Here is a 20,157-nt window from a genome sequence, read left to right as displayed (position 1 = left end):
TGACATGCGGAATTTGCGGATGAAATTCAGCATTAAAGATAATTTTACGTAAATTTTAGGTACCACGGTATAGAAGTAAATAAATATGATCTTCTAACAATAATTTACTAACTTTAAATGCCTATGTGGTTAATTTGTTCGTCATAGAAGTAGGTGCGAGAGGATTATCAGCAAAATCTCTCTTTAACGACGTTATCGTTGTGCTTAAAAGCTTTTTTTTATTCTTTACAAGTTAGCCCTTGACTACAATCTCACCTGATGGTAAGTGACGAAGCAATCTAAGATGGAAGCGGGCTGACTTGTTAGGAAAAGGATGGAAATCCACACCCCTTTTGGTTTCTACACGACATCGTACCGGAACGCTAAATCACTTGACGGTTCGTCTTTGCCGGTGGACTGGTAGCTTGTTACGGCCGAAGCCTCCCACCAGCCATACTTGGACCAAAATCAAAATTAAAATTCATTTATTTTAATTAGGCTTAGTTTACAAGCACTTTTGAAAGGTTAAGTTATGTCATAATTTAATTTAAATCAATGGTGGTAATTAAAGTCGAAAACTTAAAATTAAAGTTACGAGGGTTCCAAATGCGCCTTGAACCGTGAAGATCGTCTTATATTCGGATCCTCTACTATATACTCTACTAAAGGAAAACTTCGTGATATTTTTTCGTCCGAAATTCCTCAGTGCTTGAAGACAAAAGTTTTCGCAAACGCTTCGAAAACTAGAAAAATGTATGGGAATGACATTTGCTATCGACAGATCACGTGATCAAGATCTGCCATTCCCATACATTTTTCCAGTTTTCGAAGCGTTTGCGATCGTAGAAAGAGAATCGACGTGCCACTTGGCTACGGGGGCTGAGCCGCCTGCATCCAGCGAATCCCTGCGACTCGCGACTCATCAGTCCACCAGCCACCTTGACTAACACTGCGCTTTCTAGTGGCCCCTACTAAAGGCCTATGTCCTGCAGTGGACGTCTATCGGCTGATATGTTGATGATGATGATGCCTATATAAAATGGCTACCTATAATAAATGCTCGTGGTTAAGGAGCTGGAACACAACAATGCCATTAAGAAACACTTATGTATTCTTAGCAACTTCTTACCGTGTACATTTGAAACTGTAATCGGTATTGACTTTCAAGTGCCGTTTCAAATGCTAATGTAAGTTCGATACGAGTATCAAGAATACTCGTTAGTTTAGTCGGAGCTTAATCGAACTCTCTCGGAACTTTATGCCCAGTTTACATTCGGCTTTTCAAGCTGGATTGTATTAGTGAGCCAACAGTTGTCATTATACGAGTCATTCACCCATTTATTTATTACTTCTTTTTTCAAAATTTTTAACAATATAAGTATAAAATACAAATCATTATTAAAAATTTATAAAAAAAATCCACCCTCCCGCTGCGGGATATTTGAGTGCCCAAGCAACCGGTGGTCAGGGCTCCAGAGTGAGGAACCTCCTCACAATATGCGCCGTCTCAAGAATCACTGCCTTTTGTATCCGACTCTTGATCCAACAGTTAAGCGAAAGCTTCTTAAGGTGTTGGTCGAAGCTTTTCGTTATAAGACCATTGACTGTAACAACAATCGCACCTGATCCGCGATAGTCGTTGCGCAGTCGCGGTCACTGTTCGAGTCATCATTATTAGTATGTAAAATTGAAGAAGACATTCTAGTGAGAGTATCAGTATAAAAATAAATAACCTGCATTGGAATAGGCCTGGCTTGGCCGTTAAAATTGATAATGATAAATAATAATGATTAATGAGAGTATATCTCCCCTCGCTCTTGCGTTACGTGACGATTGCTGCCAGATCAATTTACTAAGGTAATTAGTAGTTTTAACGACTGTAACTTTTATATACAAGATTATTGATTATACTCTCTTCTCAGAAAGAGAGTTGTTAAGCCGTGGTTCACGTAGAGAATTTCGAAAATTCTCCGATATGCAGGTTTCCTCACGATGTTTTTCCTTCACCGTTGAGACATATGATATTTAATTTCTTTTATTGCACATACCTGAAAAGTTGCAGTTGCACGTCTCGGACCGGATTCGAAACGATATCCGAATCGAAGGCAGAGCTCATATCTACCGGGCTATCCCGTCTCTTTATTTAGTAGTACATTTTATACATTTTTAGTCTTTGTAGTTAAAAGAATTAACCAGAATTTACATTGTAAACGGATTCAACTTCTAAGTTTTCACCAAGTTCATGCAATTTCAAATGCAAATGGGTCACGATACCGTAAAGGCTTGTTAGAGAAGCTTAATCCAATGCTCTCGAAGCTTTTCAATACACGTTATAGTCCCTTATAAATAATATTCATTGCACTTAGACCTCTTACGTTGTAAATTTGACTTATATGTTGGCGTTATGTATTTGGTACAAGGTCAATCTTCACAGTGTAGGTATACAAATTTTTGGCTTCGGTCGGTGCTAGTTACCACCCTACCGGCAAAGACGTACTGCCAAGCGATTTAGCGTTCCGGTATGATTTCTTGTAGAAACCGTAAGGAGTGTGGATTTTCATCCTCCTTCTAACAAGTTAGCCCGCTTCCATCTTATCATCATAAAAAAAACAAAGTTCATAATAAATTGCACTTTTACTATCTAGTATTTCTTTATTTTATCTATTATAAAATTTCTATAAATATTAACCGACCTTAATGGATTCACGGGCAACAAAATGTTATGGGTTCATTTGGATTACTGACCATTGGCCATTAGTTACCATGACACAAAAACAAAATCGATCTTTTAAAATTCCTTGTCTATCTGTCAGTTTTTCAAGCTAATCTTTGGTAGACTGATTTTAATAGTAAATATATACTGTAAATAGTAAATATACACTGTAAATAGAGGAGGTTGTTGAGTAACATTATACTATTAACAATAATAACTAATATTGTAGTATTGTCCTCTACTGAAAAGCACTGACATTGCAAATAAACAATCTAAATAATATGAGTCTCCTCTCAGAATGAGAGAGGCTAGGCCTAAGTTCACCACGTTAGCCCAATGCGGATTAACAGACTTCACACACATAGAGAATTGAAGAAATTCTCAGGTATGCACGTTTCCTCACGATGTTTTACCTTCACCGTTTGAGACATATATATTTTTATAAATAAAATATATATCTAAATAATTAATCGATTCTGTGTTAGCGCTTCAAAATGCTAATCTTAACTTGATACCCATCACGATCGTCTTCCCGAACTTTCGACATTCAATCCGCCCTACCGTTGACCTATTGAGGATCCAATGACATTATCGAGTACTTTGTCTTAGTAAATTCTTACCTTGTTCATTCCGAATTGTAATCGATATCCCAAGTTAGCGCCATTTCAAATGTTAATGTGAACTCGATACCGATTCTCCCCGTAATGTAGTCTGAATTTAATGGAACTGGAATGCCTTCATTGTAACTAGTTTACATTCCTAATGAGTTTTTATTGTTCCTATAAGAAATAGTTTTAATCGAAATATATATTTTTGGAGCTGTAAATTTCTTAGAAGAAACTTTTATCCTTCATCATAATTATCAACCCATATTCGGCACACTGCTGAGCTCGAGTCTCCTCTCAGAATGAGAGGGGTTAGGCCAATAGTCCACCACGCTGGCCCAATGCGAATTGGCAGACTTCACACACGCAGAGAATTAAGAAAATTCTCTGGTTTCCTCACGATGTTTTTCCTTCACCGTTTGAGACACGTGATATTTAATTTCTTAAAATGCACACAACAGAAAAGTTGGAGGTGCATGCCCCGGACCGGATTCGAACCCACACCCTCCGGAATCGGAGGCAGAGGTCATATCCTCTGGGCTATCACGGCTTCAACTACCTTATCTACTTTATAAAGCAAAAATAACATCATATCTATTTCCTTTCAATTGATCGGTTGGGTGGCAGCAGAAAGCACAGGTTAGAGAGTGGACCTGTGCTTTCTGCTGCCTCCAAACCGATTCCCTTACTCTCATAGTTTAATGGGACGGCAGATCGACACGAACTGTGAAAGATCAGGCGCAGGATCAACAGCCTTACGTGCTCTCCGAGGCAACGAGGTGTACTAACACCGTCAACTTTTCAACTCCAGGCTGCAATTATGATTTTTCTTGTAAGAATCTCAATAACGTTTTTTTTTTGTTGCCCTGACCCGAGATTTGAATCCTGGAACTCATTGTCTGTAGCAGGACCAGCTAACCACGGGACCAATGAGGTAGTTATAAAATAATCAATACTAATATTATAAAGAAGTAAAATTTATAGTAGGTATTCTTAGGATCTACGGAACCGATATTAAAAATTCTTTTATAACTGCAAAGCCATGTTATTTGTGAGTATCAAAGGCTATATTTTATCCCCGTACTCTTACGGGAACGAAAAATACGCAGTTGAAACCATTGGCTAGTAATTAATAATGTTATCGGTTAAGCATAAAGTTTCCAGATGGTAGAAGCAGTCAGGATTTACAAAACTAGTAAAGAACATTCAGAGTTTCCCTGTAACAGATCCATCTCTCGTCACAGTGGATTACTACGCAATCAGTCAATGAGCTTGATGGAATTGAAATGCTCTTGTGTCAGCATTTGCATATGTACACATTTGTGTATAATATCTCCCAAAGGCTATTCTCTTGCAAGACGGACTTGATGAGGGAAATCATCACTGTCTGCCTATTTTATTGACTTATTGCAGAGCCAGGTATTTCTTCTTAACGCGTTCGCTGCGGCACTAATCTTTCTGTACTTGTGCAGAATGAGGTCTTTCGACCCCGTACTAAACTTTCTGTGGCGCGGTACGAGGTCCATCGACCTCGTAACCCTTGAAGACGTTAATTTTTTTTGGCTTCAATATAATAAAGTTAAAAGAATAATGGATTTGGACTACACAATCATGCAGGTTTTTTTTACATTATACGTGTATACGCTTCATTATATATGCAGCCTGTAGGGACCAGGCTCAATAAAAACAGCCTATGATGGAACACGCTTGCCTAGAAGATGCCTATTTCACACACACACTCTGATCAGATGTCAAGGACTAACTTTTCATTGATTAAAAACAAAGTAAATAAGGTAACCAATGGTTTAGGTCTCATTAGCAACGACTGGTTTGTGGTCGGTGGAACTGTTGGGAAGGTAAATGGGACGCAAGAATGAAATGTTGGATTAGAAAAACTGGTCAATGAACTAGGCTTTGTAGTTGTTTCGATGCATTTTTTCGCTCGGTTTATGTTGCACAGCCGTCGCCCTTCGTAATTCCCGTTTCCGTGTGGATACGGGTAAAAAATATAGCCTATGACACTCAGAAATAACGTGGCTACGTAATGCCTAAATAATAACCAAAATAAAAATTAGTAATTCTTTTAAGGGCAATTGCATACGTTTTTATAATAAACTGCCACTTGAAACCACTGGCATGTCGCTCAATAAGTTCAAAGTTTTTATTAAACGTTAGCTTATAGTAAAGTCGTATTATAGTGTCAATGATTACGTAAACGACATAATTGCTTGGAAATGAAATGTATTACATGACAGGCTACTTATATACCTATTGTTAAATGGTGATAAACTAAAAAAGGATAAACCTGGCTGAGTTTGTAGTGGGCTCTTCTCGGACCAAGGCGCGTTTGGTACTTTAATTTTAAGTTTTCGAATAATTATTATCACCATTATCTTAAGTTAAATATTATTACCTGACGTTTCGGAAGAGCTTGTAAACTAAACCTATTTGAAATAAATGAATTTTGGCTTAGACTTTGACTTTGAACGGTTAAAGAATTTTTAAATTCGGTTAAGTAGATCCAGAGATTACTCCTTACAACACCTCACAAATATTATTGACATTACGCAGGTGCTATTAGGCCGTTAACTCACGGAAATTCACAAGCTACCTACACTGAGAAAAATAGGCTACTTACGTAAGGAGCTTGAAAATTATTGCTTACTACGGATACATCATACGTAAAATATATGCCGCATACTTAGTAATGGCGCAGCTTACGGAAGTTGTAAACATGGTATCTGGTTTGCTACGTATTTTAAGAATAGATTTTTTTTTTCAGTTTAAGGTATAATCATTTGAGTCATAGTCATAGACATCCTGAAGAAGGCATTCAAAAACTGATAATCATCTTATATTGATATAAATAATATTGATATAAATAAATGAATCATCTTCATTTAAAGCTAATTTACATGTTTTAGCATACAGAAATCCATACAACCGATTTATGAGTAAGTACTTGCGCAACATCCTTTTAGTTTGCATGTTATTATAAACCCTTCAAAGCCTTCTGAAATTCCCTTTGAAATGTAAGTACATTTGTATGTTAAATTAACTTTAGCCAGTCAACGTTGATTGATGCGAATGGATTCGGGCATTCTATCCCTCTTAACCCGTATTGAATAAGAGGGATCGAATACTCCAAGTGTATCCGATTTATGCGTCAGATTTACCTAATGTAATGGTTTTATCACATAACCCTTTGAACTTTGAAGATGCGTACAGCTGGGTAGCTTGTTTTATTATGGGGCATATTTCTAAGAAAACAATACTTTTTTACTTAGAGAATACATATATTATTTACTAGCGGACGCCCGCGACTTCGTCCGCGTGAAACCCTACCCTACCCCTATCCTACCCCTAACCTACCCCTACCCTACCCCTACCCTATCCTTACCCTATCACTACCCTAACCCTACCCTAGCCCTACCCTACCACGACGGCGACGGCGACGGAAGCTTAAAAAATGGAGTAACTTCTCCCGTTTTCCCAACATTTCCCTTCACTGCTCTGCTCCTATTGATCACAGCGTGAAAAGTATAATAACCTGCCCAGGAGTATGAAGAATAATTGTACCTATTAATGATTGCATTTTTGGCATCAGTATCGACCACTAATCACCCCCCTCATAGTTATTTTGGAAATATATTTCATATACAGAATTGACCTCTCTACAGATTTATTATAAATATAGATTAGCTCAGGGGAGCGGATATAATAAACCTCTGGGCATCGGCTATATATCAATATCTAGCATACTGACGCCCGTGACTTCTTCTAGGTCTCCTTAATCCGGCCCTGTCGCAAAATCCGTTCTTAGCGGACGTCTACTAACAATATATAGTACTTCCTAATTTGATCTTTCTACGTTTAGGAGATTTCTTGATGAGTGAGTGTCGCTTTTTTATAGGTATATGTTTAACGCTGTCTGGGAAATATGACGTATACTAAAGCGATAAAACCGCCTTTGCATGTCGCCACGTCAAGTAGTTAGTGTGACTATGGATCGTGAGGTCCTGGGTTCAAGTTTGTTTATGACAATAGAGGATCGGAAATTCTTCTTGATACCTACCTTCCAAAGCCACTGGTCCAAACTCTATAATTAGGTATATGATATTAAAAATATGCCTATGAAATGTGGTGTGAATGTGGTGTAGAAGGATGCTTTGTATACGATACTGAAACAGCTTTGGACCATTAGACTTTCAACTGTATGTTAATAGAGGATTTTGAGTTACTTTGGCCACATAACCCGTTGCCTTCCCGTTATCCTGGATAACCTAATAGTGGTGGGCAAGATGGAGGGAAAACGACCAGGCAGCCGATCACCTACCCACTGGTCTGACCAGGTCGGGTTACTCACTGGCTTCCCTGTAACAACAGCCATCAGAAAAGCTGAGGACCGGACTATGTGGAGGGGAATTATAAACAACTGACTGCAGTGTGGACGCGACCTTCAGCAATGAAGAATGCGACCAAGAAAAGAGACAAGAGACTAGACTATGGTAGGAGCATTGGCTGCCATACTTTCAGAATTCAAAAAATTCACTGTCTACCGCAGGTTTTCGTTAAATAAGCCTATTATTTGATTATGAAACACGGGTAAAACTCACGTGGTATAAGGTCGGTGTATGCCTTTTTAGTTTAGAACCCAAACGGGGCCTTAGTCGTGAGCTGGTTCTTGCAACATGGTACGATCCAAACTGCGAAGAGGTAGCGCGGCGCGCAGCTGTTCGCATCGCGCGCTGGTAGAAGCGTTGAGTGGTGGGGAGTGAAAGTTCCGTTACACTCTCCGACGGTTCATTTATGTCATCTTCATTAGACTTGTCCTCTTGTCTAAGCCGGACTAATACCGTGCCGTGTTTCATAATCAATTATTATGAATAACACTTACGATAGTTTAAATTCTATAACCATATTTAAAATAAACTGGTAATTCATTTAGTAATTACTTAATTTTAACAGAGTTCTTTCAAAATAACCTTAAACGCATTGGTAGGTACATGTTTCCCCCAACAGAGCCTCCGTCACACAAATTCCCAACAAATTACTGTATCGAGTTTTCCGCAAAAGTTTGTTACGGTACATCAACGTTTTACATTCACGGGATACCTGCTGTAAAATTAAGCGAAAGCCTTAACTTAGTCTAAACTTTGCTTTGATACAAGTTTGCGACTCCGTATCAATTTTAACGTGAATTCTATTATACTTTGTTGTGAAGGTAGATCTAGTTGGGAGGTATCTTAATCTTGAAGGTTAGTTAGTTAAATATTATATAACTAGGAGACTACAAATGCATGATTAATTCATGATTATACGAGTTCATCGAATACTGGTGGGGTTAACATTCATTATTTATATTATTTTAAAAATGAGGTATTTGTTACAACAGTGATGGTGTAAATAAGAGGGTATTTAATGACTTGAGTTCAGTTATTTCTTAGGTAGCGTGGACACCGTCACGCTGCTAGTCGCGTTAGTAATTTTGTGCTATTTATATTACGATGTAATTATTGATCATAAATTGTTCAGTGTGTGCATGGAGAACATGTCAGACAGGGAAAAAAAGTGCTAATGAATTCTAAGATGATCCTTTAAACCTACAGTTCTACACCCAAGGTCACAAGTCCTGGGACCTGCGCGAGGTGTTTCCTCTACCACAAAATGATAGTACAATCACTATCGCTACTACTGTCACGTTAACAGTCAGTTGTCAGTCTATTTCAACGTCCTGCTACATCGTTGCCTCTTTTTATGAGAGAAAGAAAAGAAAAGAAAAGAAAGAAAAAAGCTTTATTAGTGAATTATGCCACACAACACAATTTGTTCTATAACAATATCCTGCGATGTGTGGCACAACCCAGTAAACGGATCCAACTCAGCATAATGCTACATACTCTTTAAATAGAAAGAGAGGGGGACATGGAGCTAAAAACCACCATTATTTCTGAAGAAAGAATATTTCAGTAGACCTGTTATGAAGCCACACAGATTAAACGCTGGACCAACGACGCAGTTAAACAAATTATAAAACCTAAAACAAACAATAATAAATTAAATCTATACTAATATTATAAAGCTGAAGAATTTGTTTGTTTGTTTGATTGAACGCGCTAATCTCAGGAACTACTGGTCCGATTTGTAAAATTCTTTCAGTGATAGCCCATTTATCAAGGAAGGCTATAGGCTATATATTATCCCCGTATTTCTACGGGAACGAGAACCACACAGATGAAACCGCGCGGCATCAGCTACTTATTTTGATAAATATTTTTGTCCAGCAGCATTGTACTGGTGATTATGACGAATGTCTACGTATTTTGGTTATTTGGCTTATATTTTTGTATTCCAAGTTTGCTGTTGCATTGATTTACATATTGGTCTAGTTTACTTTTTATCATACAAATTACATGCAAATAATACAAAGCTAACTTTGACAATTTTGTGTTAGGAGTTTGTGCTTAATTCCAATCTTATGAAAATATACTGAGAGGCACAATTATCCGCCCACTTTATTATGACGCGAGTATATTAAAGTCAGCGGATAATTGTGCCTCTGAGTATGTTTTGCAAAAAGCAATACATTGGTAATTTTTCAGAACATTTAATACAATGTTTCGAAACATCACTAAACGAGGATTACAACAACACCGCGAACTTCTTGAGGTGTTTATCTCTGCCACACGATGATCGTATCCTGGGGCCTTAGCCATATGGCACGTCAATTCTACAAACGCTAACGCTTCGAAAACTAACAAATTTATGGGAATGACAGATCCGATCGACAATTTGATCACGTGACTTGTCGACAGTGAATGTCATTTCCATTCATTTTTTTAATTTTCGAAGCGTTAGCGTTTGTAGAAAAAGAAACGACGTGCTACACTGGTCTCCGTTGCTCGTTGCGTTATAATAATATCTTTATCACTTACGGGAGATCTATTGACTAACTGGAATGTTGCTAATATATCCACTCACTCACTAAAACTAAGTTAAAAAACTGACAGACAAACAACATTGTGACTGTGCTGCCAAGTTTGCGATTTCGTCTGTGTCAACGGTCCATTACCAATCAATCCTTCTAGCGCGGCGAGATATCGAGTCTAATGCATCAAGTTGATATTCCTAAAAATACAGTACTAAAGCACAGCATTCCTAAATCTATAGTAATGTAAAGTAAAGAACAGCAAAGAAAAGTAAGCCTCTAGCAATGTAGCATGTCGATTCTCGTTCTACAAAACGTAACGATTCGAAAACTAAAAATGTATGGGAATGATATATCTTATTAATAAGCTGATCACGAGAACTTGATAACGAATGTCATCCCCATACATCATTGATGTGCAATTTGGCTACAGACCCTGATCTGATCCTGGTAGAAGTGAAAGAAGTGCTTCGAGGCAAGAGTAAATCTACCGGGCTTCCAACTCCCTACAAATTTTGCGATAAAAATAAAAAAAAAATTGTGTTTGTATTCTATGAAAAATCGGAGATCGAGAAAAACTTGGGAAAATCAACCCATTCACATATTAAATGTAAGCTAAACTTCATTATACATGCAAATCATGTGAAAATCTACGATCGCATCGGTTCTGGAAAAATAACGCATCAATGGTTTCGTTAAAGTTCTCAGATTTCGTTCGTAATACAATCGCTTGTTGGTATAAGAGCGACCACTTTGCCTGGCAGACTTCCCGCTGTGTGCAGTAGTTTACCTAAGCGTTTTTATTTTTTTTAAAAGATGTTCTTGGATTAGTGTGTTATGTTTATATATTGGTTTGATACAAAATTTTCAAATACTACTAATTTCAATAAAAAAAAATGATATTGAAATAGAGAAACAAATTTTACTTGACAGTATCTGTTCCTTTTCTTGTTATATTGCAGTAAGTTTAATTCGTTGGATCGCTTAATAGCAGACGATGTTATACTATTATATTACGTGTCTATAAAATCACCGCAAAAAGTGGTCTGAATTTAGCTACTCCACTGAGCGCACACATGCATAATTATGTGTTTCTTTGCAATATTTCGCCGGACATGCAAGGAACATGTCCCACTACTTTTAGTTCGATTATTTATATATTTATTAACTAGTAAAATGACTTTTCAGTAACAGTTACAGTTATACTGACTGGAATTAATCCTCTGACTAATATGCCCGGAATTGTGTCCGTCAGAATGCTATAACGCATTCTGAATATTATCTATATGATCATGAAGAGGCGGCGACTTTGTAACTAAAACTTTTACGATGTGGATAGTCGCCAATCTGGTTGGCCGGCAATCGTAGCTATTAAGAAAGCTATAACGCGTTCTGAACATTATCTATGCGACCACGAAACAACAGTTACTTTGTACCCACGTCTCTTATAATTATACATTGTAGATTGTCACAAACCTTAGATTACAGGCTATTGTGGCTAATAAGAAACCTACAAAGCGTTCTGAACATTATCTATGTGTCCACAAAACTACAGTAACTTTAAAACGACGACTTCTGTATACAATGTGGATTTTCGCCAATCTGATCGTAGCTATTCAGTCAGACATAACGCGTTTTAAACATTATCTATGTGACTACAAAACCACAGTAACTTTTTACCCACATCTTTACATTGTTGTTGGTCACAATAAGAAACCTCTAGAAATTATCTATGTGACCACGGAGCAATAGTAACTTTGTAATCACAACCCCACAGTAACTTCGTACCCACCTCTTTTTTATGCATTGTTGATTGTCACAAATCTTAGAGGAGATTGTGGCTAATAAGAGACCTCTAGACATTATCTATGTGACCGCAAAGCTACAGTATCTTTATAAAGACGTATTTTGTTTACTCATACAGTGTGGAATTTCACCAATCTGGTCAGTCATCGTAGCTATTAAAAAAGCTATAACGCGTTCTGAACATTATATATGTGACCGCAAAGCCACAGTAACTTTAAAACAACGTCTTTTGTATACAATATGGAATTTCACTAATCTAGTCAGCCATCGTAGCTATTAAGAAAGCTATAACGCGTTCTGAACATTATCTATGCGACCACGACCACGTAACTATGTTATCATGTCTTCTGTGTACGGGGCGGGTATGACCGTCTATCAGAAGTTACCCGCAGTCAAACCACGTATCAGTAGACATTGGGTTACGCAGCTTGCGTTGAAATATAGAAACTTGCGCTGTTGGCAGCCTGCCTGCGATGTGTAGTCAACTCTAGTAAAGAGTTTTTATTTATCTATCCATTAAACAGCTTTGCACTAGAGCTATGAGTGTGTTGTGTTGAGCGTCGCGAGGATATTTTTATCGTGTATAGCGAGGAAGTTTAATCAAGGAAATTTAATTTAAAAATGGTTCAAGATATTTTTGCTTACACATGTTTTTATAAGTAGCTTTTATACTTTAATTTTGGTAACAAAAATAGTCCATCGAGTTAAAATTTAATACATAAAGTTAGTAACTTTAACGATGTCCGCCAAGCGGAGGCCATGACGCAAAGTTTTTTTTTTATTCTTTACAAGTTAGACCTTGACTACAATCTCACCTGATGATGCAATCTAAGATGGATGCGGGCTTAAGGAGGACGATGAAATCCACACCCCTTTCGGTTTCTACACGACATCGTACCAGAAAGTGTCTATCAAGTTAGGATATTCTTTCATCTTTCAGTTTAGTTGTAATTATTTTCTTACACTTTTAACTACAAGGTACAATTTACTATAACAAACAAATAAACAGAGTTTTTCGCAAGCTTTCTCAAATGTATGAGACAGAATTTTTTAAATGAAATCGCAGACAGAGAAAGTAATAATTTGATACTCCGTCAACGTACTAAGTCTATATCTGTCTACGTAAAAACAAGTCTAATTTATCTATAGACAATATATACCATATCTATGCTCCCAATGTACGCTGGAGATTTATTAATATAGCAACACAATAGTGTCTGATTTTTTCCATATCGTTAGTGACGTGCCCGCTTAGTAATGGATATTTTTATTTGTCGAACGTATCGATATTGCCCCGTTGTGTTTAATCGTGTATAACAGCACTGGCTGCTTTTATTCTGAATTTTAAAATGCACGCTGCATCAGTTTAATTTTTATACGCTACTTTGAACTAACTTTTATGATTTTATGTTGCTCGTTCGGGATATTCATTGATTTGGAATCAAATCTAAAATCTAAAATTTTTACTAGTATTAACAATGTGAGACCCAGTTGATGTCGTAGGTTCACCTAGTGCGGGGTCCACCAGTGCTTTCCGGTGTGGGGTCGCCATTCCAGCTCTGATCGATTTCGACGGCCTCCGTGGCGCAGTGGTATGCGCGGTGGATTTACAAAACGGAGGTCCTTAGCTCGATCCCCGGCTGGGCCAATTTAGATTTTCTTAATTGGTCCAGGTCTGGCTGGTGGGAGGCTTCGGCCGTGGCTAGTTACCACCCTACCGACAAAGACGTACCGCCTAGTGATTTAGCGTTCCGGTACGATGCCGTGTGGAAACCGAAATTGGTGTAAATTTTCATCCTCGTCCTAACAAGTTAGCCCGTTTCCATCTCAGACTGCATCATCATTTACCATCAGATGAGATTGTAGTCGAGGAATAACTTGTAAAGAATAAAAAAAAGCCCGTCTAAGCTCCATACTTATCTCCTTTAAGGAGAGGAGCGTGGCCTTGTAGTGGACCGATAAAATAGGCTGATTGGGTCTTTTAGAAGCATAGATCTTAGAAGGTTATGACTTTAGCGGCTCACTAAAGAAATGTAAGTAAATAAAGTAATGTAAAAGATAAAAGTACTCTAGGTTATTAATAATTACAATTACTGTGCTTTATTTACATTAAAAAGTTTTACAACATCTATCTTATTCTATATCTATACTTATAATTAAACTGGTCGAATTATATACTTTTATTCGCTATTTGAGATTTTACTTATACTATTTGTAACGACAAACATTTACATTTTTATTTATATAATCGATACTGAAGCTATAAATATTTTTTTTTTCGATTTTTTGTCTGTGTTATTATTTATTCGGGCATCACGCTGAAACTACTAAATGAATTCAAATGAAACTTGGCACGGTTTAAAACAATAAAACGGAAAAGGTTATAGCATACTTTTTATTGCGAAGATAAAATAAGAAGAGGGTGAAATAGGGGTTGAAAGTTTGCATGGAAAGACCTTAATTTTTAGGGTTACAGTTTTAAAAATTTGTTTATAAATCATTAAAAAAATACGTAATATAATGGGATTCAAAATCTAAAGTGGTGAAAATAGGGCTTAAAAGCTTATTGATTTCCACGCGGACGAAGTCACGGGTGTCCTTTAGTTAAGAAATTAAAAGAAACATTAATGTACTTCCACTATTTGTATTTGAAAGTTAATAATTGAGTGAAACAAAATTTCGGACACTTCCCGCGTTAGGCTAACAGTTTCCCTAAACTTGTTTGGTCCCCTGAAAAAGCTATTACGGATTCCATCAACGTACGGGTACCAGGGAAGCAGACCGAGCAGGCGTTGGAGAAATTCAATTCAGACAACTCAATGGATTCCGTTAAGTAGACGAATGTAGCGCACCTACAGAAAGTTTACGAAAATAAATCTCTTTAAAAATTGCGTTCAAACCAATATTAGGCGAGAAATGGGTTAGTATTTATAATGGGGTAGTTCAATAAAATTTAATATAAACAGTGTTTATTTCGCATAGTACATGATTTATGGGTCCGAATTATATCGATATTAATTAATATAAGTTAAGGATTTCTTAAAAAACTCAATTAAAAAAAAATTCTTTAAAATTTTCCAAACGTCAAAAAGGCTGTCGTACATCTGTGACGTCACAAAGTTATTTGATTTACTAAACGTCAAACTGTTAGCTAATATTTTTGTCAAACGCTCCGTTTGTAAGGCATTTGTTAAAGTGACGTCATAAAGCACAAACATGTTGAAATATAGACCATTACAGGCGTTTTGCTTTTGGCTCGTATTGTCAAGAACATAAATTTAAGAACTAAAATTTTCATGTAATCACGTCTCAAAAAAATATGAAATTTTTTTTTTCAACCTAGTAGAACGATAATGAACTGATGTTAGATGACCATTTAAAAAAAATGTCAAGTAGACTATTGTTTTTTTGTAAGTGAGAGATCTTAAGCAACTTCTTCTTCTAATCTTAAGTAATATTATGTTTAAATAAGGTCAAACATAAATAAAAAGTTATCAGAAAAAAGTCCAACTAACTGTTTTGTGGTCCAGTGGTTAGCCTATGTAGTTTCGGATCAAGAGGTCCTGGGTTTGCACCCTGGGTCGGCTATGAGATACTGAATTTTACTTTCTTCTAAGAAAATTTCAGTTAAAACTGCTTGGAGTTAGGAAGTTGGCGATGTTATAGCCCTGTGAATTTCCTCAGCGAGTCGCGAAGCTGAAGTGGCAATGGGCAGGCCACATAGTTCGAAGATCCGATGGACGTTGCGGTCCCGAGGTCCTGGAATGGCGACCCCGAACGGAAAGCGCAGTGTTGGTCGACCCCCTAGATGGACAGAGGACATCAATCCGGTTGCAACGAGCCGCTGGATGCTGGCGGCTCGAGACCGTTTTGTTTGGAAGTCCATGCAAGAGTCCAGCAATGGACGTCCATCGGCTGTTAATGATGGTGTACTAACCGATTGAAACATTTACAGGAGATGAAAATATCAAAGATCTTATTCTTATTCACCGTCTCAAATCCCCTCGAGGAGTGAAAATCTTCGGCTTATCTTTGGGAATTTAAAAAGCGCTACAAAGTTTAATTAAAAGTCAGAAGTTCGACAGTTACCTTTGTCGATTAGCAATATTTGGCTTTGAACTTCGTAATCGACACAAATGTTTGATACCACAGCATACATACATAGAATAGACGCACATGATCATGGCAAAAATCTAATTGATATAAAATCAAAATGTCACGAAATAACGATAGCCGCTTGACGTATTCGTCCAAATATGAAATTTGGCAAGGATGTAGTTTACTCGTATAGTAAGAACGGATTTTGTGACAGGGTCGGATTAAGGGTTATAAGGGTGGAAGAAGACGCGTGCTTAAATAACAATACATTGCAGTTTTACTTATTTTCTTAAAATCTTTTCTTTTTATAAACATTGTGTCTTAATTATTAATTGATTGTTGCAAATCATTTTAATTTAATATGTTAAAAATTTTCTTAAGATTTTGTTTATTTGGAATACAAATTAAATCAAAAAAATCCTAACCAATTAATAAATAATTTAGTTCCTTTCCCGATTTTGAAAAGTGAGTTTTCCAATATCGTAATGACGTTGGCATTGCTTACAGAGCATCCATTTTCATTTGCAGTTATAGACCTGCTGTTTTTAATAGTTTATAATAAATATAACTTTTGTAATAAAATTTCATTTCACTGTAATAACGGAAAGCAGTTGAGTGCAATATGTAATAAAAATAAGGAAAAACGAGAATCCGACTCTATTGGGTCCTTATCAACACATATTCAGCTCACTGCTGAGCTCGAGTCTCCTCTCAGAATGAGAGGGGTAAGTCCAACAGTCCACCACGCTGGCCCATTGCGGATTGGCAGACTTCACACACGCAGAGAATTAAGAAATTTTCTGGTGTGCAGGTTTCCTCACGATGTTTTCCTTCACCGTTTGAGACACGTAATATTTAATTTCTTAAAATGCACACTGAAAAGTTTTTAAAACTGAAAAGTTGGAGGTGCATGCCCCGGACCGGATTCGAACTCACACCCTCCGGAATCGGAGGCAGAGGTCATATCCACTGGGCTATCACGGCTCTCATGGTTTACTAGGATGAAATATTTGCCAGTTACTATAAAAAAAATACTAAAGGTTGTTTCTGTATCAAGTGCGTAGCCTTTAGTGGCGTGCACTTCATACATGCATTTAAGTACTGCATACTTTAAGGGTTGCTTTCTTAATGCTTATTCAATGAAGATTTTCCCAGTTTGGTTAATTTTTTTTACTAGTGCATACCCTGATTGATAAACTTATGCACGCCACTGGTAGCCTTGTCATTTAAATGGCATTGTAGAAACATCTCAAAAAGTATTTCGTCCGGAATCTAATTATGTTCTAGTTAGATCGAAGGCTTTGACAGTATTAGGGCTGGATTCCAAGATATAAGTCACGAAATCGAAGCCGTATCTGAAAAGAAAATTCAGATACAAACTTAACACAATTTATAAGAAGGTAAATTCTTATAACTCCGTATTTTACGAACTTCTCGGACCCCGTCTTCAATCTAACGTTTCGTTGTTTTTTGCAAGGGAATTTTTTTTCATGTGTTTTTTGTTACTTAAATTACGTTTTCTTTCTTTGATGTGACAACTATGAGAACTTTTGGTTCATTTTTTCTATTTTTGCACGCTTTATATTAGCTTCACTGTAACTATGTATGTAAGAAAATCTTAGAATCTTAATTTGACCCACTTCCCGATCTTCGTTCACTTACAACTCTTATACAATTTAAGATAATTCCAACGAGGTTGAAGTTTGTTGTATACTAGTGTCTTCAGCGTGATTCTGAATTTCTATGTCTAAGTCTATGGTTGGGTTATGATGCTTTCGTTAATTTTACGTGTAATAGTATTTTAAAACCAATGATTAAGTTGACGAACAACTAATAACAATAGTTTTTACGCGCCAAAGTATTTTTTTCACTAAACAGCTTTCAATGTGCAAGCCAGTTCGAAATTTAAATTAAAACTTTGATAAGTTACCTCTTTAGTCGCCATGTTGCGGAGTAGAAGATCGTTTCATTTTTAAGTTACACGACAAATATGATTTTACATAGTAATTTATTTGGCCGCTAAACACATTTAAAAAACAGGACGCACCAAATGAGCGCTGACTCCTAATGAGGATCGACCTCCACAAGACAAAGACACTCGCAACATATTTATTTATAGTCTTAGGACTGATCGCAGATGGCCGTACAAGAAAAAAAAAAAAAAACATAGTAATTTATTTGGCCGCTATTGCCGGTCGCTTCTCGATCAGTATAGCAAGTTCGATTTATCTTGAAGAAGGTTGTCAAAATAATGCTCAAATTTCCAAGCATGCTTGAGAAAATAAAGTATTTTATATTGTTATCATATTTTGGGAATAAATATTTACGTATAATGTATGTATATAGATTCATAGACGGCCGCGTGGCGCAGTGGGTAGTGACCCTGCTTTCTGCATCCACGGCCGTGGGTTCGATTCCCACAACTGGAAAATATTTGTGTGATGAGCATGGGTGTTTTCCAGTGTCTGTGTGTATTTATACATTATATAAGTATTTATATGTAGTATATAATTGTATATTAATATTATAATATCAACTATCTTAGCACCCATAACACAAGCTACTCTGTATGCTTACTTTGGGGCTAGATAGTGATGTGTATTGTTTAAGTATATTTATATTTATATTTATAGACGAACTGTAAATCAAACACGTTTACATTTTTACTGTTTACGACTAACCAACAACGGAATTATTCAAACATTTCCCTACGTTATAATTTGTACAGCAGGAATAACCTAGCTCTCAGGCGTCCTAAAATATTTATTATTATCGTTTCAGGTATAAATATTGCTCATATTCAAGCATCATATTCATCGAGACTAAGTTATTTTAAAATCTGTTACAGAACAAATTAACGTGGCGACATTTCATTTACTTACTGATAGGAATGAATGACGTGATTTTAAAAGTTTTTTTGTTTTAAAACCGCTTGCTACTTAGAGGTCCCTGCATTCTATAAAATTACAGCGCTGTCACAACGTCGGTTTCCATGACAACTGCGTTGTTAATGACATTTTAATTTTGGCATTCCATACATTCAGATAGGACGTGCTAGACGAAACGTTCGTCGACGAATGCAAAATAGCAGAATCGCACCGAAGTATATTTTTAATATCCACAAAGAGATAGTGTTATTATTGATCTCTCTGCAATAGACACTATTAGATGTTAATAGTGATAATGAACTGACTGACTGACAAACTTAACGTGCTTTGCAGCTGCAGAGTTGTCAATCCTCGACTAAGTGGACACACAACACGATTTGCAACGAATCTGGTTTAAAGGCGGCTCAGGACGGTGATGTTGGAAATACTTCCAATAGATCTATTTCTAGCTTTAGACTCCATTTGCTGACTTAATGATGATGATGATGACCCACGAACTAACGTGGGTACGCGCCTTAATATCTTTTCTAAAGAAAAAGCCCGGCAAACTTAATACAATTTATCTGAAGGCAAAATTCTTATAAGTTTGTCTTTTGCCAAGTTTGTGGACATCGTCCTTTTTGATCTCCCGTTCATAAACCCTTATGTAATATTATGAAGTTTCTTCTTGTATTTTTTGTGACATATCATTTCGAACAATATTAAGTTTTTTTTAGGTAAAGTTTTGATGTTTTCTTTTTTGAACAATGTTTTATCTAGGAAGGTCTGTAATTACATCAGATTACTCGATATTTGTATATCCTTGTCGGTTAGCTTATCATGTTCTTGTAAGCAGTATGTATCATTATTTTTGACTAATATTCTTATAGAAATACCAAAATAAAAAAATCGTGGTTAATTTGTGAGATTTGGGTTACAAATCGGAACAATTGTTACTTACCTACAGTGGCGGATCCAGGATTTTGGTTTGGGGGGGGGCTTGACTCTGATGTGGGTAGTTTGTATCGAGGAAAACAATATAATAACAACTAAATGCGTGTCGGGCTACGCGCGTGTAGGGTTCCGTAGGTAGAATTCTCAGACAGAATTAAGAAATCCCAGTGAGATGAACATACAGCCGAAAACAGGTAATCTCTCTCA

General features: G+C 36.7%; 1 protein-coding gene across 1 annotated transcript in view; it reads right to left on the bottom strand.

Annotated features, from left to right (window-relative positions):
• Positions 1 to 20,157, bottom strand: part of LOC112056430 (hemicentin-2-like) — a 353,490-nt gene that overhangs the window by 146,681 nt on the left and 186,652 nt on the right. The window lies entirely within an intron of this gene.

This window comes from Bicyclus anynana, chromosome 20 (genome assembly GCF_947172395.1).
Source record: "Bicyclus anynana chromosome 20, ilBicAnyn1.1, whole genome shotgun sequence".
NCBI lineage: Eukaryota > Metazoa > Arthropoda > Insecta > Lepidoptera > Nymphalidae > Bicyclus > Bicyclus anynana.
Note: the sequence above shows the minus strand (reverse complement) of the source record. Positions and strands in the feature narration are given on the sequence as shown.